This window comes from Schistocerca nitens, chromosome 4 (genome assembly GCF_023898315.1).
Source record: "Schistocerca nitens isolate TAMUIC-IGC-003100 chromosome 4, iqSchNite1.1, whole genome shotgun sequence".
Classification (NCBI taxonomy): Eukaryota; Metazoa; Arthropoda; class Insecta; order Orthoptera; family Acrididae; genus Schistocerca; species Schistocerca nitens.
The window spans coordinates 357,941,771-357,969,149 of NC_064617.1; positions in this window are offsets into that span (position 1 = coordinate 357,941,771).

Here is a 27,379-nt window from a genome sequence, read left to right on the forward strand (position 1 = left end):
CATTGGCGTGAAAGTGCCTACGGTCACTGCACCAATCACCGCCAATTAGAATGGTGATGTCGTGTTGTCGACATTCCTACGCAGCGTTGGAACGCTGTCAGGCACTGGCATTTCAGTCCGGCGTTGCTATGCCGCCAGGAAGGTGGCTCGAAAATGTGCTCTGGCGTGTGTTGGGACTGATGACATTATGAAATCTGGGCAGAAACGCTGGCTGGCGGTATTTGGTGTCGGGAGATACCCACTGGTCGGCGGCTGGGAGGGCCTCTGTTCGGCCCCCAGCTTATTGGTGCGTTTAGCCGAACCTCCACGTAGATGGCCCTTTAGGATGACGAACGGAGGTAGCTCTTCCAGTAGATGGTGGATGAGTGACGACGGCCGCACGGCGATAGCCCGCTATACAGCGGTTGTCGATTCAGTGCCACTTGCCGGCTGGCCAATCAGTATTTTCATCAGGCTCGTCCAAACTGTGCCCCTGGGGCGCTAGCGCCCGCGATCGCCTGCGGCCAGCGCCCCGGGCGAATTCGTATGTTGTCGCAGTGGCCGAGCCGTGTCGCTTAACTGGCCGTGCGGACCGCCCGACCGCTCGCCGCGCCTCTCCACCTTATACCATTGTCAGACACAACCACGGGTTTGGATATTTTTCTAGCCGTGGAAAACGAGTTAGAGTCAATGGGTTTAAAATAGGAACGCCTGACCAGTGTACCAACGGATGGAGCCCCTGCGCTACGAGGGATACGCACTGGATTCCTGGGTTACATTAGGTCAGAAACGGCTGAAGTCGGCTGTTCCTTATTCGCGGCAATCCATTGTCTCATATACCAGGAGACACTTTGTGTGAAGATTGTCAACATAAAAAATGTTATGTACACAGTTCTTCGAAAGGTTAATTATCTTCGATAGCATGGACTCACACATCTCCAATTTAAAGAATTTCTGGCTGATATCGATGCGGAATACCCGGACATCCCCTACCACACCGAAGTAAGATGGCTGAGCAGAGGAAAGGTACTTCATCGGTTTTTCTCTTTGATGGGTGAAATAAATACCTTTTTGAAATGAAAGGACATCCAGAACAATTACTTTGTGATCCTAAGTGGGTGGCGAATTTGGCTTTTCTGAGTGACCTTACTGGTCATTTAAATACTTTGAACATTTCATTCCAAGGCGAAAATCACTCTGTTGCTAATTTAATGCAGACGATTCAAGCATTAAAAAAAAAAAACTTATTTTGTGGGGAAACGAGTTGCGCGAGAAGAATTGTGGACATTTTCCCGCACTAGACAGTGTTAAAAAGATGTGGATTTTTCAGATTATGTTCAAATCATTTGCGAATTACAAGAACAGTTTGAAAACAGATTTTTGGAGATAAGCGAGATTCAACTGGCCTTATATATATTTGTTCGCCCGTTTTCCCTTCGCGCTGAGGACGTCTCACAAGTGTTTCAACTAGAGTTGATTGACCTGCAATGCGACATCCGCCTGAAGAACCGCTTTCTTATGCATAAAACTTTGGATGACTTTTACAGATGTCTTCCACGAGAGAAATATCCTCTTTTGCACAAACACGAGGCCAAATTTCTCTCAATGTTTGGTTCTACGTATATTTGTGAGCGCTTTTTCTCTCTTTTTAAAAGAAACTAAGAACCGTTCATTACTTGGCGATGAAAATTTGACTAATTCTTTGAGGTTAGCGGTCTCTCGGAATATTGTACCAAACCTAGACAAAATCGTTTCCTCGAAAAATAAAAACGTGTAAAATGTTAATTGTCTTCTTTAACAATGTTGACTGTGAGAATTAAAGAGCTTTATGACCTTAATTCTATTTTTAATAAGTTTTCAAACTTGGCCAGTTAAAATTATTACGTACAAAACAGCAAACTAAGGATCCGATTTCTAAACTCTGAAAACGGATACAAAAAGCTGTAGCATGACGTATAACAAAAACTACTTGTAACTTCTAACAGTAAGAATGAGGCAATATATCCCTTACATAAAACTATTTCTAAAATAGAATATTTTGTTTACGTTGGATCAGACCGCGGGACAGTCCAGCCCAGCGCAGCGCAGTGCTGTGCGGTCTCACTCGCTCCGCAGCTATCTCTCTCTCTCTCTCTCTCTCTTTCTCTCTCTCGCTCCTATGCCGACACTAGCGACACCGACACACGGTCGTGTAGGGGGCGCTGAACTACACTGCCTACCGCCCGCGGGGCGCGGGCGCGCCCGCCGGCCGCAATTCTTGGATGAGCCTGATTTACATGCATCACAGCAAGCTTGCTGACGAGAGACGCCACATGTGTCACGTGCCTCACTTGTCGCAGTGCCGCCAAAGTGTCCCTGATTTCGGGACAACAGTTGATCATTGACCATGGTGTTGTGCCAGTGTAGCGAGATAAACATGGTCGCGACATGCTGTGCTAGCTGAGTACGACAAATTGGGTGATTACGGCTGTACAGCCCATAGAAAACATCCCTCCTACCTCAAATGATGTCTGTGATCTTTTACACATCTGTGTAGATTTCATGGTTATATCGACCTCTAAAATCACCATATTCTCTCAGTAGACCTAAAATTTCCACAATATTTGCCCCCTCCCCTGTTATTTACACTACTGGCCATTGAAATTGCTACACCACGAAGATGACGTGCTACAGACGCGAAATTTGACCGACATGAAGAAGATGCTGTGATATACAAATGATTAGCTTTTCAGAGCATTCACACAAGGTTGGCGCCGGTGGCCACATGCTGACATGAGGAAAGTTTCCAACCGATTTCTCATACACAAACAGCAGTTGGCCGGCGTTGCCTGGTGAAACGTTGTTGTGATGTCTCGTGTAAGGAGGAGAAATGCGTACCATCACGTTTCCGACTTTGATAAAGGTCGGATTGTAGCCTATCGCGATTGGAGTTTGTCGTATCGCGACATTGCTGCTCGCGTTGGTCGAGATCCAATGACTGTTAGCACAATATGGAATCGGTGGGCTAAGGAGGGCAATACCCAACGCCTTGCTGGATCCCAACGGCCTCGTATCACTAGCAGTCGAGATGACAGGCATGTTATCCGCATGGCTGTAACGGATCGTGCAGCCACGTCTCGGTCCCTGAGTCAACATATGGGGACGTTTGCAAGACAATAACCATCTGCACGAGCAGTTGGACGACGTTTGCAGCAGCATGGACTATCAGCTCGGAGACCATGGCTGCGGTTACCCTTGACGCTGCATCACAGACAGGAGCGCCTGCGAAGGTGTACTCAACGACGAACCTGGGTGCACGAATGGCAAAACGTCATTTTTTCGGATGAATCCAGGTTCTGTTTACAGCACCATGATGGTCGCATCCGTGTTTGGCGACATCGCGGTGAACGCACATTGGAAGCGTGTATTCGTCATCGCCATACTGGCGTATTACCCGGCGTGATGGTATGAGGTGCCATTGGTTACACGTCTCGGTCACCTCTTGTTCGCATCGACGGTACTTTGAACAGTGGACGTTACATTTCAGATGTTTTACGACCCGTGACCTTACCTTTCATTCGATCCCTGCGAAACCCCACATTTCAGCAGGCTAATGAACGACCGCATGTTGCAGGTCCTGTACGGGTCTTTCTGGATACAGAAAATGTTCGACTGCTGGCCTGGCCAGCACATTCTCCAGATGTCTCACCAATTGAAAACGTCTGGTCAATGGTGGCCGAGCAACTGGCTCGTCACAATACGCCAGTCACTACTCTTGATGAACTGTGGTATCGTGTTGAAGCTGCATGGGCAGCAGTACCTGTACAAGCCATCCAAGCTCTGTTTGACTCAATGCCCAGGCGTATCAAGGCCGTTATTACGGCCAGAGGTGGTTGTTCTGGGTACTGATTTCTCATGATCTATGCACCCAAATTGAGTGAAAATGTAATCACATGTCAGTTCTAGCATAATATATTTGTCCAATGAATACCCGTTTATCATCTGCGTTTCTTCTTGGTGTAGCAATTTTAATGGCCAGTAATGTATAATGTCTCGATCGGATCTTTCCTGTTCACATCGAGATATTTTGTGGCATGTAGAAAACCACTCATGTTACAGAGTAGTAATTTCGCATATTGGGGTTAAAGTATATTTGCCATCTTCTTGTACACATTTTTGGTTAGTTGATAAGCTGTTCCCATTTTCCTTACCTGTGATGCAACAGTTACTTTCTCGGAGGTTTTTGATGCTATCTACTCTCCTACTTGTTTAAATTTCTCCTTCCGTTTGATTTGCCCTTCTTCTTCCTCTAGTACTCTGGGTGCTGACTTGATGTTTGTTTTTCCATGAGAGAGATCTAGAATTTAGCCTTTCCTTCCGTTCATTCATTAGTTCTGCAGCTCTGTCTAGCGCATAATCACAAAATGGGGGCTCATTCACAAAAGCTCGGCAGTCAACAAATCCACGTTCCTACAATCAAATCGGAGCACATTTACAACAACTTTGTTTCTAATTCCTTTTCACCACTCACGAATGAGTTTCTCGAGTACACTGTTGCATAGTAGCATGGTGTTAGTAAAAGTTATTTGTTATCTGAGCAAGACAGTGTCCGGATTTCGAATACATTTGCTCGTTCTATTGAACTGTAAGCGTTTTGTGCAATATACAAAAGTCACTCTCAATTTCTTGCATGTTTCGGTTAAGAGAACACACGTTTAAGATAAATGATCTCTTGGTCACATAAATGTGTCCTTTTCTGAACTCTCCTTGATATTCACCCTACTCTGGGTCCAATAGTTTTTCGTCACTATGAAGCGATTTCGAGAGAATATTGTAGGTTATTTAGGAATCTGAGGTATCACTATAATTTATTACGTCCTTTCTTCACCTTGCTTATGAAATGGGTGGAGTAGTGTGAAAGATAGTTCTCCAGATGTTGCAGATTATCTCAATTAGTTTATCGATGCCTTTTTCTCCCTGCGTTTTTCAACCATATTTCGGTAATTGTCGAGTCTTACACGAATGTCTTTTCGTTCTTCAATGAGTTATCTGATTTCTTCTCTTGTGATAGAGGGTGAATTAGGATGATTGAGTGGGTGTTTCCGCGCCGGAATCTGAAATTTATAGTCTCAAGGCTGAAGAGAGACGAAATTTAATTCGCCAGAATACGATAGTTATTCCTGTTACTGTGCAAACTTCACTACCGCGACCCTTGAAGCATACTCTTGGGAAATTTTAATTGCTGAGATTTCGTTTGAACGATCCATAGGCGTCCCGAATGTCTTCCTCACTCTTACCGTCTACTCCGAGGATAATTTTGGCAGCGTGTCTTCTCAGGTCCACCAATTTTGGATGATTTACACAAGAGAAAGAGCTTCACACCTTAAGCAACTCAATACGCGTTGATCCACCTCTGCCCTTACACAAGCAGTTTTTCGGCTGGGTATTGGTTGACAGATTTGCTGGACGTCCTCCTGAGGAGTATTTGCCAAATTCAGTCCATTTGGCGCGTTAGATCATCAAGCCCGTAGTGCTCCAAACGTTCTCAACTGGGGAGAGAATCCCAGACCAGCACTCCTAGTATGATATTGCAGAGCCTGTATTGACCCAGATAACCCTGATGTCCTTCTGGAAGGACGACGTCATTCACTGTTGAAATTATTTATTTTTGCCAATAACGCATTGTTGCAACGGACTGTGACGCATTGTTATGTGAAGTAGGCAGAGTCAGTTGCGCGCTGCGACAGTTAGTTTGACGCTGTCGTTCATAGCGAGTGAGAAAGTGTGTCTTGAAAATAGGGCTGATTTTATCATGGACGAACTGACTGACCTTGTCATCGATTGGTATGTATATTTTCTTTCATATTGCGTCAATAATTCTGAAACTTCTCATATAATATCTTAAAGAATTAACTTATGTTATTTATGGGTTCATATTGCGATTGAAAGTTTTCGTCAGTTGTAATTCAATAATGTTTCCAGCCGTCCTTCGAGAAGGACGTCAGGGTAATATGTTGTCATTTTGTATTCACAGAAAACGATGTACAATGATGGAACTTTTGGACATGTTAGAATCAAAAGATGAGGAAATACCTAATACTGGTGTAAATGTAACATTACACCCTCCTCTAAATTTATCTGATGACGTAAAAGATGAAGATTCGGGTACTGAAGAAAATCCAAGTGTAGAGAAATTACCAGCAAGTCAGCTCAATGCTACTGCGCTTTGTGATTTGGACATTTCTACAAACGGTAATACTGTGAATGCTACAAGGAAACAATCCTTTACCTCTGATGTTGTTCCAGGACCCTCCAGTAGTACCGCAACAATAACAACAACAACCACAAACAAACCAGCAAGAAATATAACTGGAAAAGTAGTGAAATAGTTAATCCATCACCTGTATGGCCTCTAATGTTCACAGTTGCAATGAAGAAAGGGCGAACACCACTTGAATATTTCCAGCAGTTTTTTGATAACTAAATGCTTCAAATGATGGTCACTTACTCAAATCAGTTCGCAGCCAAGAGAAATACACTAGGTGATTGTTCAGAAGATGAGATGTTGGTGTTTATTGCAATACGTCTGCTAAGTGGATATGTAACAATGTCACGCAGAAAGATGTACTGGCAATCAGATAAAGACAGTCACAACGACCTCATAACAAATGCCATGTCCAGAGATCGATTTGACTTTACCTTTTCCAATTTGCATGTATGCAACAATGACAATTTAGATAAATCAGACCGTTTTGGGAAAATCCGCCCATTACTGTGTATGCTGAATGATAGATTCAAACAATTTGCGCCTCACGTGCGGCATCATTCTGTTGATGAATCGATGGTCCCATACTTTGGAAGTCACGGGTACAAACAATTCATAAACCAATCCGATGCGGATTCAAATTTTGATCTCGAGGCACAAGTGGTGGATATATTATTTGGCTCGAACCCTACCAAGGAGCTGGCACGTGTAGTAAGGATTATGAAACGAAAGGTATGGGGTACGGTGTGGTAATGACTTATGTTGTCCAGTTACTTCCACATGTTCCATATCGAATATACTTTGATAACCTTTTTACCAGCGTTGAACTACTATGTGACCTAAAAGAGAGGGGCATGGAAGCAACAGGAACAATAAGAGGAAACAGAGTTAAGAATTGTACTCTATCATATGTAGATAAAATGATAAAAGAAAATAGAAGATCATATGAAGGTTGTTCTTACTCAGCATCCGAGATTTCCATTGTACGTTGGAATGACAACAATATTGTTAATGCAGCCATCAACTTTGACAGAGTGCAACCACTACGCTCTGTAGCACGATTTTCCAGGGAACAAAAGAAAAGGATTAGCGTGCCTCAGCCTAACTTATTACATTCCTACAATAGTCATATGGGAGGCATAGATCAAGGTGACCAAAATGTATCCCTATATGGATGCTCTATAAGAGGGAAAAAGTGGTATTTCCCGATTATTGCACATTTTATAGACACTGCAGAGCAAAATGCCTGTGATCTTTACAAGCACAACGAAGAGCCCATAGATCATCTGACATTTCGTCGTCGAATTGTCAGTGCAATTCTTGGAAGTAACAAAAGAGTCGCTATCAGCAGAGGACATCCTAGTAAGAGGGCAAAACTAGATTCTAGATGTGATGGAAGAGAACATTATGTTGCTGAATTACCAACGGACGAGATAACAGAAAAGAAGAAGCAGCTGAAATGTCAAAGTTGCCACAAAAAAAAAAAGAAAAAGAAAAATACTACTATGTGCGTAAAATGTGACGAACCACTTCATGTTTGTTGCTTTTTGTCTTATCATACTAGTGCATAAAATATGTGTATAGATTATTTTCTTTGTTTTTTGTATTTATTAGCTGTTTTAGCCCATAATTCAAATTTATTTATGTTTATTTGAAAGTATAAAAACCAAAACAAGTTAATTGTGCAATGTCATATACTTTAAAAACATGTTCCCTTATTGTCCTGACGTCCTTCTGGAAGGACACCCATTTTTGGAAACACTAAATAAACATAAATACTCAAAATTGTTTTTACTTTCTTCCTTACAACCTTGTGAATGAATGTAGATAAGATATCAATCAATTTTGAAAAACAAATAATTCAGGACTATCTGGGTTAATAAAAACGATGCAGTGCTCCTTCGGACATGCATGCAAGTCCATGGGAACAGGCACTGTGGAATACAGCTGTTATGAAATATGTGAAATGGACACACAGTTGCGAATACAGACAACCATCAGCTGTATACGGGAATGGCGACAGTGAAAATTTTTGCAGCGTCAGTCGTTCTTGTTTCAGTATTTTTTGACACGGTTTTTTTCGGCAGCAAACAGATCATCAGGTGCATAACGGTCGTTTATACTTCAATTCTTACGTTATATATCCTTGTGAAAAGTGAAAAAATGTTTTGTTAATTTTTTTTTGCAGCCATTTGTCTTCTGACTTGTTTGATATGGCCGTCCACGAGTGAGTTATGTTCCGGAATATCGTCGGCCCTGACCAGAAAGATAAATTTATGTTAGTGTGCAGCATTGCGTATCTTGCATTATTTAAATAACTGTAAATATTTTTTACTTTCATGTATATATCAGCACCGTTTTCCACGTAAAACTGTGGTTAGACGAAGACGTTTCTCACAAGAGGATCTGTTGTTAGGAGAAAATTGAACACTCATTCAGAGGATGGTACACCGTGGTCACACGTTACTGCCGTCACGCAATTTGTCCCTAATCAGAGTGGCTCTGAGTCGTTTACATCTCCTGGCATTCAGTCGCAGGTTGATGAGCCGTCTCTACTCGTTCCTTGATGAAGCTGTTTATGAAGCAGGCTGCCAGAATGCGGGGGCGTCCGACATTAGCGGTCCCGAGTGCTTGCGCAGTAGAGGCTGTTAGTGATCACATACATTCCGGTTTTGCGTGGGAAACCCAATTACCACGCTCACATCCGTGTCCTTGACTCATTCATTATTTCAAAGCAATTGTATCACCAACAGGCTTTTAGTTGTTTATGTGTTTCTTTTTTGTGTGTTTGTGACCTTGCAGTGTTTTTCTAACCTATACATGTAACAAGGAACGAGCGCCAATGCCTTTGCCGGAGGTGTTATGTCCAACGGCAGAAAAGTTTCTGAAAGCGATGTGGTGTAGGGATTAAGAAACGAGACGCTCAGTATGTAGAAGCGCAGTTCAGAGCCTCGTCTAGCCTACCACCCACCCTGCTGAACTACGCTGTCTTTCCACCGAATTATTCACGTGGCTGATGGAAGGCTTTCTTTAAGAAAGGCCTCATCCCGATTCAGCTGATCTATACTTCGTCTCAACTAGCGGAGAAGAAAGCAGAACGCTAAGGCCTAGTAGAAAAGGGGAGAAGAGGGCAAAAAATAGATACTACGTTTCAAATCAGTATTTGTGAGTGGAAATCCAAAAGTAGGTAGTGTTACACCGTTACACGTTTTGTATTTCACATATAATTTCAAAATAGTGTTAATTAAAACCACACTGTCTGATCACATTAATGTGACGATCTGTCAAAAGCTTGAATAACCAACTTTCGGACCGCAGCGAGACGTGCAGGAAGAGAGTCAATGAGGTTATGGAAGGTACAGACAGGGATGTGGGGCCATGCTGATTCCAGTGGCTCGGCTGAGGATCCATGGTGTGTACATCTCGATAGAGGTGGTCCCACATATTCTTGATTGGGTTCAAATCCGAGGACTTTCGCAGCCAGGGGTGTACTGTAAACTCACGTTGGTGCTCTTCGAGCCACGCACGTACACTGCGTGCTGTGTGACACGTGGTGTTGTCCTGCTGGTAGACGCCAAACTGCGTGTAGCGGAGGACATGGTTTCCAAGGACAGAGACCAAACTGTGTTTTATTCCAGAATGACGAGATCACACAGACAATGCCACGAAAACGTTCTCCAGACCATAGCGCTCCCTCTTCCGGCCTGGATATTTGCTTTCAGACGTTTCACGCCTTACACGCCAACGGCTGTTCTTCCGATAGAGCATAAAACATGATTCATCTATAGCCACTCATGGACATTGAGCTGTTGTATTCGCTTGCAAATTCCTGCTTTGGTCTCCGATGAACAGCAGTTAGTATGAGTGCATGAACGAGGTGCATGCTACAGAGGCCCGTACGCAACAAAGTTCGCTGAACATTCGTTGAGAAGACTTTAATGGTAGCTCTTTGGTTCACCTGTTCGGTCAGATGCTCAATAATTGCAGCTCTGTTCGCCCGTACACAACTCCGAAGCCGTTGTTCACCCCTGTCATGTACGGCCCGTGGTCCACTGCAGTTGACTCGATGCCGGTTGTGTATAGCTCCATTTTGCCACGCACGGTATACTTTAACCACAGCGGCAAGCGAACAGTTTACAAACTTAGCCTTTTCGGAAATGCTTCCACTCTTGACCTGAAAGCCAATGATAATGCCCCTTTGGACGTTAGATAATTCTGTCCTTTCCGCATTACTACAACGATTGCACTGTTTACCGCGTCACGCTGACACACTCAGTACACCTTCCACTGCTAGTGCTGCAGCTGCGAGTGGTTCTTGCACGTTGACGTCGAAAATAGGCTGCGGTTATTTTAATGTGACTGACACTACCAAACTGATACTCAGTATTTACATGCATTTACCGATATTTTACACGCAGATATTCGCATGATGAGACGAGCGTGTCTTATTCCATCGGCTTCTGGCATCTTCGGACCCATTCGTCTCTAGAGTCGAGAAAGTGACAATTGAAGTAGATAAAGAGATGCCATCTGAGGTAAAAGAACTGGTTCTCGAACCATCTTCCAATGGATAACCCGACAGCGACCCTTCTGAAAACAATAACGACGCGCGACGAATGTGACCATAATTTCGACTGAAAAATGTAGAATACCGAATAAAACATATCAATATGGCAAGTACTTCACAGCACCAATTTATTCGAGTCAGCTAAATTTGTAATTTTTTATTCAAACTGGCTCCGTCGTTTTGAATTTTGCAATTCCGAGATCGGATTGCTAATCAGTGACCCAAAAATCTAAAAAGAACACATTTTTCCATCCATTTCTCTATTATTTCCAGGTTTTGAAGCGATTTCCTGTGCGACGGGTCACTCAGACGGTCGACTGTAGGATTCAGTACAACAGTGTGGCAAGAAGAGTAGACACGCATCTTTCGAGAAAGACAGCACGAAGAGCTGCTGCCAACACCTCAAATCCGGGAAGAGGTTACAGGCATAGTGTCGCCACTAACCGTCAAGAGCAAATTATTGGAAGCTGGTTTGAGAACTCGAGTTGCCCTGCGTCGTTTGTCGCTGACACCATACCACAGCAGATACTTGTCTAGTGTAGAGTCAGAGCCAACTGAGGCACTGGGTGGCGTTCTGTGGTGCTCATTGATGAGTCTCTCTTCTGTTCGTGGCAGTCAGATTGACGTCACCGCATCCGTAGAGGACGTGATGAAGCAGCGATTCTCGAAACTCATATTATTGCAGCTCCTGGAATATGGGTGTGAGGGGCTGTTGGACATGGCGACGGGACTGATTTTGTAATTTTTAGAGGAAGACCGAATACTCGCCGATAGGTGTTGAATCTTCTTAGTAAATGTTTTTACTTACTTAAACTGAAATAACTGAGAAGGTGAAACTTCTTTATTTAATTTTGAAACTGCTGAGTGAGATTGAATGCAAGTGTCACTTTTGCTATTTTTTTTATCATTTCAACACTGACCTACAGAATTTGCCCTGACGAACACAACTCAAACTTCTTCTATTCATTAATTACCCAAAATATTCAAGGATAATGTGATCTGATGGCTTTAAAATTAACTCAAAAGAATGGCCCTGAATTAGAAGAAATCCTAACAATAACCCATACATTTCATAAGTCATTTACCTCACAGAAAATCTTCATGACACGAACTAGAGCAAATACAGCGAGTATACAGCCAGCTAAATAAAAACATTCTAACTACTGCAGGCTCTAACTACTAATAGGCATTTGGTTAGCAAAGGAAAGATTTTGTTGCAGAGCAAACAATGTATTTATCAGATTTTACCTTAATCATGTCACAACCAGTTCGAAAACTTATATAATCGTCAGTAATTCCATTATCATTTTACAATCCATTTCCACGACGGGCACACACCCAGACCGTTCGCTCGCGCTAATACTGCAAACCTCCACACTGCTAATTATTAACCTCTAACCGCCATCACTGCAGACTATTCACTTCAAAACTGCCATCACTGCTGGCTATTCACTTCCAAGTTCCATCACTGTTGGCTGTTAACATCCAACAGCCACTCCGACCAGCCACAGAGTTTCTTTACAGAGGGCGTGCAGCGCTGTCAGTGATATTAATGCAGAGCGCTGCATAGCGCTATCAACATACAGACACATAAACAGGCCATTTACAGTGGCAAGAATGGGAAACCCTGTTGCCACAACCTTTTTGACCAGCGCACCAAATGGCAGAATAGCGGAAGATACCACACTGCAAGGGCCGAGGAATGTAGAGATCAGTGGCTGTCTCGTCTAGTACTCAGATTTCTTATGCATACAACATGTCTAGAATGCGATGATAAGAACTTCATACCAGCCAACAATCTTCATGAATTGTAATAGCACGTGTGTCAGGCATGGAAAGACATTCCTCAAGATAACATTCGGAGGCCTTTTGCATCAATGCTGCATCAAAACATACGAGTGACACTGGTATTAAGTACAGACAACAGTCAATAGTGAAAGGGCTTATCTTCTGTATCTTTTTTCTCTTCTCTTTCTGTAGCAAACTCAAGTTCCTGTTCAAAAATGGTTCAAATGGCTCTGAGCACTATGCGACTGAACTACTGAGGTCATCAGTCGCCAAGAACTTAGAACTACTTAAACATAACTAACCTAAGGACATCACACACATCCATGCCCGAGGCAGGATTCGAACCTGCGACCGTAGCAGTCACGCGGTTACGGACTGAAGTGCCTAGAACCGCAAGGCCACCGCGGCCGGCTGAAGTTCCTGTTCGTTGCTGTCTGTATGTACAGGCTGATCTTAGGAACTGCTGTACGGATTTGATACAGTTTTCACTAATAGACTGATTCACGATGAAAGTTTGTGTATGTAATTTACAAGTATTTCGAGGAAACTGTCTGAAGTACGATGAATTAAAGACGGCTGCCGCTGTGAAAACGATGGTATTGCCACTGAAACCTCATAGGAAAAAGTCCAGAGTTGTGAGATCCGCCGATCGCAATGGTAATGGGACAGGACCTTTCCTTCCAATCCAACGACGAGGATGCGTATTGTTCAGGTGTTCGCGGACATTAACATGAAAGTGGGCTGGTGCACTGTCGTGTTGAAACCACATAGTTTCGCGGACGACAAGGGGTACAGTCCCCAAGAACTGTGGCAGTGCATCTCGCAGGAACAGCAAGTAACGTGGACCAATCAAAGGGGATGCAGCAAATGAGGTTCTATTAGGTGATCTTGGATAATGCCTGCCCATACAGAGAATCGTAGCTGATGACCACCGATGTGAATGGCATGGAGATTGTCCTCACTCCAGACAAGGGTGTTGCGGCTCTTGAGAACAGCATCACGGGTCAGTGTGGCCTCATCCATGAACAATACAAACAATTCGAAGTTAGGCACTACAGCACTGTGGTGGGTAATCCGTTGACAGGCGTGAACGTGGTGCTCAAAATCCGTTGGTCTTTATGATGGAGTGTGATGCCTGTTCCACCAGTACTGTCCACACTGTACCCGTTGAAGTGTGCGTTCCACGGATTAGTTACAAGTGCTTATTGCTAGGCTGTCGGCCACACTATCCACCACCACCTCATCAAAGTAAAGTTCCATCTTTGACTATGCGTCATGCACTGTACGCAGTAACACACGCCACAACAGAAGCGGACTGACGCAATGGATAAGTGACACCGAGGATAGCGATACGCGGGTAGCACAGGTTAATGCGCCGCTGCGACGCATGTGGTCGTCACATGACACACCTGCTGTGAGCCGTGTGCAGTATGTCTGTTTGGTGGTCAGGGATGTACACCGTTTATCACCTGCTGACAGTGTACAACAGACACCCAGGATCTTTGTAGGCGTGCGACAGAACTGATTGCAGCAACACATGTATTGAGACTGGCGGTCGTCGCTTTGAACAATTACTATGAGCTACGTTGTTGTTATGCGGTGTACGCTGTGTGTGTCCATAACACAATACATAATACATTTCTGACCATTGGTTCCCTAGTCATTATAATCGGTTGTGGTTCCACTGTCACCTGTTTCGATTTGACCCAAAATGGTTCAGACACCTTCTGAATGTTCAGACACATTCTCCTTCTGTAGATGCTATAAAGTAAAGTACTTCGCCATCTTTTTCTGCTTATGTGAAGGCTACTCTTACGAACTAGCTTAGGGATTTTGATACTGGCGGCGGAACTGATGCGACTGTTCCACCGACAAACTAGCGGCGGCGCACGGTTCGTATTGTTAGCAGGTTGGAGTCGGGGCAGTCCGCTCATGCCTTTAGTAGTTTCAGTAAAAAATCCAGAAAGTGGCGAGTGATGCTTAAATTATTAAATTAATATGGAAGTGTTCGTCTATCGTTGTTCAGTTGCAAACCCGTGGTCTATGGGTAGCGTCTTTGTAATCATAGCGTCCTCGATCCCGGGTTCGAATCCCGCCAGCGTTTAAACTTTCAATAATAACCAGTGTTGCCGGCTGAAGACTTGTGCTAAGAGTCACCCTTATTTTGCCAATGGCGTTGTCAAAGAGGTAGGGGGAGCGGACAGAAGTTCAGGGCACTCTCTTTCCCTTGGGGTGGGAAACTGCCCCTAAAGGCGGAAGAATCAGCAGTGATCAGCGGAATGAGAAGTGGCCTGTAACTGAAAAAGTGTCATGATGATCTCTCCATTAGCAAAAGATTCGAGAATAGTCCTCCGTTCGGATCTCCGGGAAGGGACTGCCATGGGGAAGGTGATCATGAGAAAAGGACTGAATGACCAACGAAAGGATAACGTTCTGCGAGTAGAGGCCGGAATGTCAGGAGCTTTAAAGTGGTTGGAAAGCTAGAAAAACTGGAAAGGGAAATGCAAATACTCAATCTAGATATGATGGGGGTCAGTGACGTGAAAGGAAAAGAAGACAAAGATTTCTGGTCAGCTGAGTATAGGGTAATATTGACAGAAAATGGTATAACCGGAGTAGGTACGTTATGAGTAGGAACGTAGGGCAGAGACTGTGTTACTGTGAACAGTTCAGTGATAGGGTTGTTATTATCAGAATCATAGCAAACCAACACCGACAACGATAGTTCAGGTATACATGCCGGCGTCGCAAGCTGAAGATAAAGAGATAAAGTATACGAGGATAATGAACAGGTGATGTAGTACGTAAAGGGAGACGAAAATGCAAAAGTCATCGGTAACTGGAATGAGATTGTAGAGGAGGAGTAGAAGAAAGGGTTACGGGAGAATATGACCTTCGTACTAGGAATGAGGGGGAAAAAGGCTAATTGTGTTCTGTAATAAATTTTAGCTAGTAAAAGCGAATGCTATGGTCAAGAATCACAAGAAAATCCCTTGGAAAACGTCACGAGATACAGGAAGATTTCAGTTAGATTATACCATAGTCAGACAGAGATTCCTTAATGAGATACTGATTGTAAGACGTACCCAGAAAAAAAGTGCTCTGATTTATAATCATAACTCTACGCACTGCCCCGTAAACTGAATCTCCGCTATGCCAGAAAATTCTTACCGCTGTAGGCACGCGTGCGATAGCAAGATGGGTCGCTAGAGTCAGTTACAGTATTTGAAACCCATTGTGTGATGAACGTCTCCAAATATTTTGGTAGATCTCGCGCTAATGACTCATGGCATAACATTTTCCATTTTCGCCAGTCCACTATTGTTAGGAAGTTTCTACCTCTCAGCGCAGCAGTTACGTTGCATAATGCCTCTAACGTACGTTTTTTCACCTCTTCTGCACTCTGATAGCGACTAACGTTTAGGTCCGCTTTAACTGTAAGGGAAAGGAAAAAGTCACAAGTAGTCATACCCAGTGAGAAGGCTGCATGTTATTTTTGTCGAAAATTTTTCTGTCACTCATTGCTGTGCTTTGGGAAAATTATCGTGGTTAATGAGTCAACGCAGGTGATGTTGCTCAATGTAGAAGTGATGAAGGTCAAAGTCAAAACGACCTTCGGTGTATTTAAAAGCAAGGGTGGTAATATTAAGAGTGCAACGGGAATCCCACTGTAAATACAGAGTAGAGACCAGTTAGATGGAAAGACTACACTGAAGGCCTCTATGAGGGGAAAGATTTTTTGATGTGATAGAAGAAGAAACAGGAGTGGATTTAGGAGAGATAGGGGATCCAGTATTAGAATCAGAATGTAAAAGAGCTTTGGAAGACTTAAAATCAAATAAGGCAGAAGCGATAGATAACATTCCATCAAAATTCATAAGATCATTGGGGGAAGCGGCAAAAAAATGACTATTCACGTTGGTGTGCAGAATGTATGAGTCTAGTGATACACCATCTGGCTCTCGGAAAACATCATCCACACAATTCTGGAGACTGTAAGAGCTGACAAGTGCGAGAATTATCGCAGCTCATGCATCCAAGTTGCTGACAAGAATAATACACAGAAGAATGGAAAAGAAAATTGAGGATGTGTCAGGGGACAATGAGTTTGCTTTTAGGAAAGGTAAAGGCACCAGAGAGGCAATTCTGAAGTTGCGGTTGCTAGTGGAAGCAAGACTAAAGAAAAGTAAAGACTCTTTCATAGGATTTGTCGACCTGGAAAAAGCATTCAACAATGTCAAATGGTGACATTTTCGAAATTCTGAGGAAATTAAGGGTAAGCTACAGGAAGAGACGGGTAACATACAACATGTATAAGAACCAAGAGGGAAGACTAAGAAAGAAATGTTCGGATTAAAAAGGATGTAAGATACAGATATAGTCTTTCGCTCCAATTGATCAATCTATACATCGAAGAAGCAATGAGAAAAATAGAACAAAGGTTCAGGAGTGGAATTAAAATTCAATATTAATGATACGATTCGCTGTTTACATTGCTATCCTCAGTGAAAGTGAAGAAGAATTACAGGATCTGCCGAATGGAAAGAACAGTGTACTGAGAACAGAGTATGAACTGAGGCTAAATCGAACAAACACGAAAGTAATGAGTAATAGCAGAAATGAGAACAGCGACTAGTGGTCACGAAATAGATGAAGTTAAGGAATTCTGCTACCTAAGCAGCAAAATAACCCATGACGGACGGACGGAGCAAGGAGGACATAAAAAGCAGACCAGCTGTCGCAAAAACCTCATTCCTGGCCAAGATAAACCAGCTAGTATAAAACATAGGCCTTAATCTGATGAAGAAATTTCTGAGAATGTACGTTTGGAGCACAGTATTGTATGGTAGTGAAACAAAGACTGTGGGAAAATCGGAACAGAAGAGAATCGAGGCATTTGAGATGTGGTGCTACAGACGAATGTTGAAAATTAGATGGACTGATGAGGTAGGGAATGAGGAGGCTCTGTGCAGAAACGGAGAGGAAAGGAAGATGTGGAAAACACAAGCAGAAGGGACAGAGTGATAGGATATCTGTTAAGACAACAGGGAATTACTTCCATGCTACTAGAGGGAGCTGTAGAGGGTAAAAACTGCAGACGAAGACAGAGATTAAAATACATCCAGCAAATACTCGTAATTGAGCAAGTGCTAATCTGGGATGAAGAGGTTGGCACAGGAGAGGAATTCGTGGCGGGCCGCATCAAACCAGTCAGAAGATACATTGTTCTCTGATTTTTCAATCATAGCTCTACGCACTGCCCCATAATCACCGCTATGTCATAAAATTCTTCCAATCGTAGATAGTTAGCGGTACGCATGAGAAGCCAGGGAGGGTCGCTAGTTTCAGTTACAGTATTTGACACCGGTTATGTGATGCACATCTCCAAATATTTTGATAGAACTCGCACTAATGCCTCACGGTATAACATTTTCCATTTTCGCCATTGTTCGATTGCCACGAAGTTTCAACCTCTCATGGCAGCAGTTACGCTGCATAATCCCTCTAACGTGTTTTGTTTCACCTCTTCTGTGCTCTGATAGCGACTGACGTTTAGGCCCGCTTTAACTCTGAGGGAAAGGAAAAAGCCACAAGTGACATATCCAGTGAGAAGGGTGCATGTTATTTTTGTGGAAAATTTTTCTATCATTCAGTGTTGTGCTATTGGGAAAATAACTCTCTTTATGGAGTCAACCCAGGCAGTGTTTCTCACGGGGCTCACGCAGGGCGTTTAGCACTTGCAGGTTGTAATGTTGGCTAATTGGAACCTGTGGAAGATCCTCCTTTACAACGAAAGTAACAAACCAACGTCCTTTTCGCACAGCTCTTGCCTGTTTGATTATTTTCGGTCGTTGTCATGAAGCAGGGGCTCCACACTTATTCCTTGTACACTACTGAAACAGGGTGATGATTCCTGGTACAGGTTTCCATAACGGAGGAGGGAACTAAATGATGTACTCGACTCTGTCTTGTTCGCAGATTAAGATAGAGAATCACTGTAACACCGTTTATGGAAATAATGTCGACAAAATATCTTGCAGTCAAAGATATATAGTAGGGTTTGAAACTGTCACCAAACTTCTCGTATCGCTCTTTTCAGCTCATATGCAGCCTCAAATTGCGCTTCACCCTGATAAACACACCTTGCATGTACTCTTCAAAGGTTTTCCACGGGGTACGAATCTGGACTACGAGCAGGGGAACTGTAGGACGTCCCTAGATAGGTCGGGGGTGCACTACACAAAGGAAGCGGATACTCGGGTAGCAGAGTACTTGTGGCGTGCACATGGTTTTTTTTAGGTTAGGCAGTAGTGCGAGGTGTCCTGATGAACACAGTCGACGTGCAGGCAGTGAAATCAGGACGCGCTCAGTGTAAAGACACGTCAGCTGTCAAGATATTAGCGGTAAATTTTCAGAGTGTTCGGAATAAAGTTCCTGAATTTACTGCCCTCCAGGAAGCGTGTGGCGCGTAAATTATTGGTTCAAAATGGTTCAAATGGCTCTGAGCACTATGGGACTTAACATCGTAGGTCATCAGTCCCCTAGAACTTAGAACTACTTAAACCTAACTAACCTAAGGACATCACACACATCCATGCCCGAGGCAGGATTCGAACCTGCGACCGTAGCAGTCCCGCGGTTCCGGACTGCAGCGCCTAGAACCGCACGGCCACCACGGCCGGCGTAAATTACTCTCAGAACTGAGACCTGGCTGAACTCTGAGGTAGAAAGTTCTGAAATATTTAGTGTGGGTTCGAAAGTGTATCGGAAAGACAGATTAGACACCGTAGGAGGTGGTGTCTTCATTGCACTTGACAAAAATATCGTGTCTACTGACGTCGAAGTAGAGTGTGATTGTGAAGTTATCTGGATACGTTTAACAGGGCTAGGGGAATAAAGTTAATTGTGGGGTTTTATTACCGGCAACCAGGTTCCACCGTGACAGTTCTAGAATCATTCAAAGCGAGTCTACATTTTGTACCGCAGAAGTACCCGGATCATGCTATATTAGCCGGAGGCGACTTCAACCTACCTAGTACAGACCGGGATGTCTATGGATTCATTACAGGTGCTACAGACAAACCGTCGTGTGAATTACTTTTGAACACATTATCCGAAAACTGTCTTGAGCAGCTAAATCGACAGCCAACGCGTAATGGAAATATTTTAGATCTGGTAGCCACGAACAGACCAGACCTCATCGACGGTGTCAGTGTTGAGACAGGGGTTAGTGATCATGATGTTGTCATTAAGACTATGGTTACGAAAGTTAAAAAGTCGGTCAAGAAGGCTATGAGAGTATTCTTACTAGAAAGAGCAGATAAGCAGTTGTTCGCATCCCACTTAGTAAATGAATCGACATCATTTACTTCCGGTACGATGGACGTGGAAGAATTATGGGCAAATTTTAAACACATTGAAAATCATGCATTGGACAAGTATGTGCTGAAAAAGTGGGTTACGGACGGAAAAGACCCACTGTGGTTTAACAGCGCAATTCGGAGAATGCTCAGGAAGCAAAAGCAGTTGCACTCGCGGTACAAGAAAGATCGGGAGAGTGAGGACAGGCAAAAGTTTGTAGAGATTCGTGCTGCTGTGAAAAGAGCGATGCGCGAAGCATTCAACCACTACCACCGTCATACCTTATCAAAAGATCTTGCTGAAAACCCAAGGAAATTCTGGTCTTACGTAAAATCGGTAAGCGGGTCGAAGGCTTCCATCCAGTCACTCACTGATCAGTCTGGCCTGGCAACGGAAGACAGCAAAACGAAAGCTGAAATTTTAAATTTAGCATTTAAGAAATCTTTCACGCAGGAGGATCGTACAAACATACCGCCGTTTGAGTCTCGTACAGATTCCCGTGTTGAGGACATATAGACATCCCTGGGGTTGTGAAGCAGCTGAATGGGCTGAAAATAAATAAATCGCCAGGCTATGATGGGATTCCAGTTCGGTTTTACAGAGAATACTTTACTGCATTGGCTCCTTACTTAGCTTGCATTTATCGCGAATCTCTTACCCAACGTAAAGTCCCGAGCGACTGGGAAAAAAGCGCAGGTGACGCCTGTATATAAGAAGGATAGAAGGACGGATCCTCTAAATTACAGACCAATATCCTTAACATCGGTTTTTTATAGGATTCTCCAACATATTCTCAGTTCGAATGTAATGAAATTCATTGAGACACAGAAGTTGCTGTCCATGCATCAGCACGGCTTTAGAAAGCATCGCTCCTGCGAAACGCAACTCGCCCTATTTTCACATGATATCTTGCGAACCATGGATGAAGGGTATCAGACGGATGCCATATTCCTTGACTTCCGGAAAGCGTTTGACTCGGTGCCCCATTGCAATCTCCTAACTAAGGTACGAGCCTATGGGATTGGTTCCCAAGTATGTGAGTGGCGCGAAGACTTCTTAAGTAATAGAACCCAGTACGTTGTCCTCGATGGTGAGTGTTCATTGGAGGTGAAGGTATCATCTGGAGTGCCCTAGAGGGAAGTGTATTAGGTCCGCTGTTGTTTTCTATCTACATAAATGATCTTTTGGATAGGGTGGATAGCAATGTGCGGCTATTAGCTGATGATGCTGTGGTGTACGGGAAGGTGTCGTCGTTGAGTGACTGTAGGAGGATACAAGATGACTTGGACAGGATTTGTGATTGCTGTAAAGAATGGCAGCTAACTCTAAATATAGATAAATGTAAATTAATGCAGATGAATAGGAAAAAGAATCCTGTAATGTTTGAACACTCCATTAGTAGTGTAGCGCTTGACACAGTCACGTCGATTAAATATTTGGGCGTAACATTGCAGAGCGATATGAAGTGGGACAAGCATGTAATGGCAGTTGTGGGGAAGGCAGATAGTCGTCTTCGGTTCATTGGTAGAATTTTGGGAAGATGTGGTTCATCTATAAAGTAGACCGCTTATAAAACACTAATACGACCTATTCTTGAGTACTGTTCGAGCGTTTGGGATCCCTATCAGGTCGGATTGAGGGAGGACATAGAAGCAATTTAGAGGCGGACTGCTAGATTTGATCATCACGCGAGTGTTACGGATCAGAAGATTCCAGGTTCGTATCCTGGCAGGGTCGCCATATGAAACGTCCCCTTTTTAAACAATTATACACGACTGTCCTTAACCTGACACACAATATTTTTTTTAGCGCAACGCAATCTGACTTTAAATAATCTCTACAAGAGAATGGCCCTGACTAACATTAACCTGTACTTTTCACAAATCATTTACCTCACAAAAATCTTGGTTACTCCCACTACTGCAATACAGCTAGCGCTACTACTGCCAGCTAAATAAAAGATTTAAACTATGGAAGGCACTAACTACTGATAGGGATAGTTAGCAAATGAAAGATATTAATAGAGAACAAACAATGTATTTACCTTAATAGTCATAATATATATATAGCAGTTCATGACAAATTTCAAAACTCCGCCATCTCTCTCCCCACATCCACCACTGCTGGCGGCTCACCTCCAACTGCGCAACGCTATGCGCTGTTCACAGCCAGCTGCCTAGCACTACAATGGCGAGTATTACAACAATGCAAAGCAGCCACAGACTGCACACAGCACAGCCAGTGATTTTCATACAGAGGTGGCGTTACCAATAAAAAAACCTAAACAGCCTACTTACAACTCCATTAGTAGTGTAGCGCTTGACACAGTCACGTCGATTAAATATTTGGGCGTAACATTGCAGAGCGATATGAAGTGGGACAAGCATGTAATGGCAGTTGTGGGGAAGGCAGATAGTCGTCTTCGGTTCATTGGTAGAATTTTGGGAAGATGTGGTTCATCTATAAAGTAGACAGCTTATAAAACACTAATACGACCTATTCTTGAGTACTGTTCGAGCGTTTGGGATCCCTATCAGGTCGGATTGAGGGAGGACATAGAAGCAATTTAGAGGCGGACTGCTAGATTTGATCATCACGCGAGTGTTACGGAAATGCTTCAGGTACTCGGGTGGGAGTCTCTAGAGGAAAGGAGGCGATCTTTTCGTGAATCGCTACTGAGGAAATTTAGGGAACCAGCATTTGAGGCTGACTGCAGTACAATTTTACTGGCGCCAATTTACATTTCGCGGAAAGACCACAAAGATAAAATAAGAGAGATTAGGGCTCGTAAAGAGGCATATAGGCAGTCATTTTTCCCTCGTTCTGTTTGGGAGTGGAACAGGGAGAGAAGATGCTAGTTGTGATACGAGGTACCCTCCGCCACGCACCGTATGATGGATTGCGGAGTATTTATGTAGATGTAGATGTAGGCGACGGCAAGTCATCGTTATCTTTATCTTCAAACCTAATTTTGGGTGTAGCAGAGCCATACACAGATGCATTATCTCGTTGAAGCATTAGACTTTCGCCTGCTAGGTCCTCATACATTCCAATCAATTCTCCTTGTAGCATCTCAAGTGTACATATCAGAGCCCATTCTAGCGTTCAGCCAAGCAAATTATGAGTTACCTGTAGCATAGAACGCCACCAAATCATTGTTACCTGCTACTCCGTTCTTAGATGACGCCAATAATACTGATATCTATCCTGCCCATCTTAAACTTCTCCTTATCGCTGAAGAGCACTTTAATACAATGTGAAGTCCATTACATATGTTCTTCAGCAAACTTCAATCTAGCTTTTTTATGTTTGGGTGTTTATGCTGGTTTCTCCAGTCGTTTCTTGAATGCAAGATATTTGTCAAGCCACTAAATCTATGGTGCCCTTCAGGCAATTACTAGCGACCATAAATCAGCAACGAATTGAGAAGAAAAACGGTTTGTGGCCCTTACTTTACGCAAGAGTAACCCCTTCTATGCCTCAGATAATTTTCTGCTTTGCACATATTTTCCTTGCTGTCCACAAAGTGTAACCTCCCCACAAAATTCATTCACATTTAGTGTAACCTCAAAACAGAAAAATTCCTAAACTTCCCAACAGTAAAAATTATAATTATGTCGTTCACATTCAGTGTAACGTCCCAACAAAAAATAAATTCAGTAACCTGGTAATAATACAATGTAACTAAGCTCTCAATTATATTGTCCTTCACTTATAACTTTTCAATAATTGAATGTGAATTTAACCTGGTAAATTTTGGACGTCAGCAATGCTGCGTCATGGCCCTGAAAGATCATTCTGAATAAAAAAAAAAAAGAAAAATTCTTACCTCAATGAAGTCGCCGGATAACGCATATATATCTGCTCTTACAATAAATTTTTCTGGCACAGCCTTGTGCAATGCTGGCCGATAGATTTGTCATTTATGAAAGGAAACAACTGATTTTTCTTTTGCAATAATCGGGATGATCATGGATTGGAGAAACTAGTAAATTCTTTAAATCGAAATGAATGGTTGTTAAAAGTTATTTTATATGAGAAAGATTATTATTAGGACATTTTTAAAACATTTACATGGGACTTGAGATAACAATACTACATACGCGCGAGGCTGCTTTTACCTTATACAATAATGCTCAGGCTCCGGCATCGCTGCACCACGACCGGCCCAGCCAACACGATACACCAGACTGCTCGCTAGCAACAACTTACTGCTACAGCTACACAGTTCCTACTGCAATCAACACTGCTCTCTGGTCTGAGATTCTATTATACCTTGCATATCGCAGGCAGCGCGTGGGCAATACATCGAAATTACATCTGCTCCGACCTCTTACAATAGTGCTACCAATCCAACGAAATTTTCAATCACTGTAGTTGAACAAAAATGGTTGAAATGGCTCTGAGCGCTATGGGACTTAATTCTGAGGTCATCAGTCCCCTAGGCGCTACAGTGTGGAACCGCACGACCGCTACGGTCGCAGGTTCGAATCGTGCCTCGGGCATGGCTGTGTCTGATCGCCTTAGGATAGTTAGGTTTAAGTAGTTCTAAGTTCTAGGGGACTGATGACCTCAGAAGTTAAGTCCCATAGTGCTCAGAGCCATTTGAACCATTTGAACCAACTGAACTACCCGATCGCGACTCACGACTCGTCCTCACAACGGTACGTCTGAGTTCGAAAGCCGGTCCGAAACACAGTTTTAATCTGCCAGGAAATTCATATCAGCGCACACCCCTCCGCAAAGCAAAAAATTCACTCTAGGAGACGGCCGCGGTGGTCTCGCGGTTCTAGGCGCGCAGTCCGGAACCGTGCGACTGCTACGGTCGCAGATTCGAATCCTGCCTCGGGCATGGATGTGTGTGATGTCCTTAGGTTAGTTAGGTTTAAGTAGTTCTAAGTTCTAGGGGACTGATGACCACAGCAGTTGAGTCCCATAGTGCTCAGAGCCATTTTTTTTTCACTCTAGGAGATAAACTGCTTGATTTGAATTTGAAGGAATCGGCGGTGTATAAGAGGTTAAGGAGAGGGGAGAACACTGAACAGGAGGACGGAAAGAATACATTTAACTCTTGGTTCCTGTACATATTGCATATTCCATGTCTTTCCCTGTAGCTTATATCTATTTTCCGGAGAATTTCGAACATCAAGCCCATTTTGCATTGTCGACTGATTTCTATAGTTCTACGTGACCCGTGCTAGTCCGTACCTCGATCTATTAACGCTCGGTCATCTTTGCTGATTGACATAGGGAATTTCTCTAGGCCGAAAGGGGGCAGTATGAGTGGTTTTTTAAAGATCGGTCGCCGCGAGAGATCGAGGACGAGGGCGCTACTGCGAGAGTGGCCTGTGTATATGGAATGTTAGAACACCCGCTGTGGAAACGTAAGGAATCTGTACATCAAAGAGTGAGGATCCTAAGCTAATTTACGTTGGCAGACCTTCATTACCATTCATTACCAATGAGGACCTGGTCAACGCAATCGGATTCTGGGGAGCCTGCATCATGTGGGAAACAAAACTGCGAACTTACCAGTATCTCAAAATCCAATCTAACCCACTGACACAAAATTAGACCGAAACAGACTTTTAAAATGGGAACCATAAACATACAGACAATGATGAAGGTGGGCAAGATAAAGCAAGTTCTTAGCAGTACGAGAGAACTTGGGATTGGCTTACTGGCACTAAAGGAAACAAGATTCAGGGACGAAAGCACGATGGAATCAGAGGGATATGTAATTCTGAAATGGAAAACCGGTTTTTGGGTCCAAAGCAATCTTTCATGTTTGTCACAGCCCTTGTAGTAGATCGTAGATACCTGGATAGTATTACTGAGTGGGAGGGCATAAACGAGAGACTGTCATATCTGACAGTGAAAACAGGGAGCAAAACCTATACAATAGTAAATGCACATACACCAACAAATGATAAGAACAAAAAAAAAAAAAAAAAAAAAAAAAAAAAAAAAAAAAAAAAAAAAACAGAACAGGAACTGAACATTTTTGGTCCACTTTGGATAAGATGGTGACAGATGTGGACAAAAGAGGTGTCACTATTTTGCTAGGAGATTTTAACGTGCAAACAGGCACGGAAAGGAAGTTCAGAGGTTCAAATGGTTCAAATGGCTCTGAGCACTATGGAACTTAACATCTGAGGTCATCAGTCCCCTAGAACTTAGAACTGCTTAAACCTAACTAACCTAAGGACATCACACACATCTATGCCCGAGGCAGGATTCGAACCTGCGACCGTAGCGGTCACGCGGTTCCAGACTGAAGCGCCTAGAACCGCTCGGCCACACCTCCGGCAATGACCACCCATTACAAAGCTAAGGAAAGCAAGAAAACAACGTGGGTCAGTCCTGGAAACAGGATGGGGGAGAAACAGCTGCACCATGTAGCAATCCGTGACAAGAATCACAGAGAGATTATGAACACGAACGTGAGGAAAAATAGCAGGATGGAATCAGATCACTACCTTGTCTAAATAAAATGCAGATGGGTACCCAACAGAGCAAGGAGACGTAGGACCATAAACTCCCACAGAATCGACCTAGATCTTCTGAAAAAACACAGAGCACAGTATGCAAAGAGAGTGGTAGTTCAGAGTGATTGGAAGAGTGTGAGGGATATGATGGAAGAAGAGGCAGTGCGACTGGCTACTAACAACAAGAAAAGGAAGCATGAGTGGTGGACGGATGAATCTGAGAATGCAGTCAAGGACAGGAGGCAAGCATGGATGAAATGGAAATACTGTAAAAAGCAAGAAGACTGGTGGAAATTCCAGAATGCGAGAAAAATGGCTACCAAAACGATCAGAAATGCCAAGAGAAGTAGATGGAATGAGAAACTTGAAGAAGCAAACACAGCCTTCAAGAAACACAAATCACGTTTTTTTTTCAGAGAAATGAAAAGCAGAATTAAAGGCTTCGAGGCAAAATAACCTTTCGTAATAGGACAAGATGTCACAAAAAAAAAAAAAAATTGGCGAGAAGGAGGTGTGCGAGGAAATGGCGAGGTATTTTTGGGATTTCCTGAATGCAGACGCACCGACAGTAAAGTGGACAGACTTACGCTGTAGGGACGAAAGTCAGGACAGTCTAGACAATGTACCCACCAGGGCAGAAGTAGCAGAGGCAATTAAAAACCTCAAAAACAACAAGGCATCAGGCAAAAAAGGTATCTCTGCTGAAGAGATCAAGTGGGGTGGGCCTGAAATAGTAAGAAATATGTGCAATATAATAATGGACATCTGGAGAAATAAGAAGATACCCACAGACTGGAAAGAAGCCAGTACAATACCACTACACAAGAAAGGGGACAAGAGAGTTCTGAATAACTACAGGGGCATTTCCCTGTTAAACATAGGGTACAAGGTTTTGTCGAGAATCTTGCTGAACAAAGTTGAAGGACAACTGGGGCCAACAATAGGAGAGTA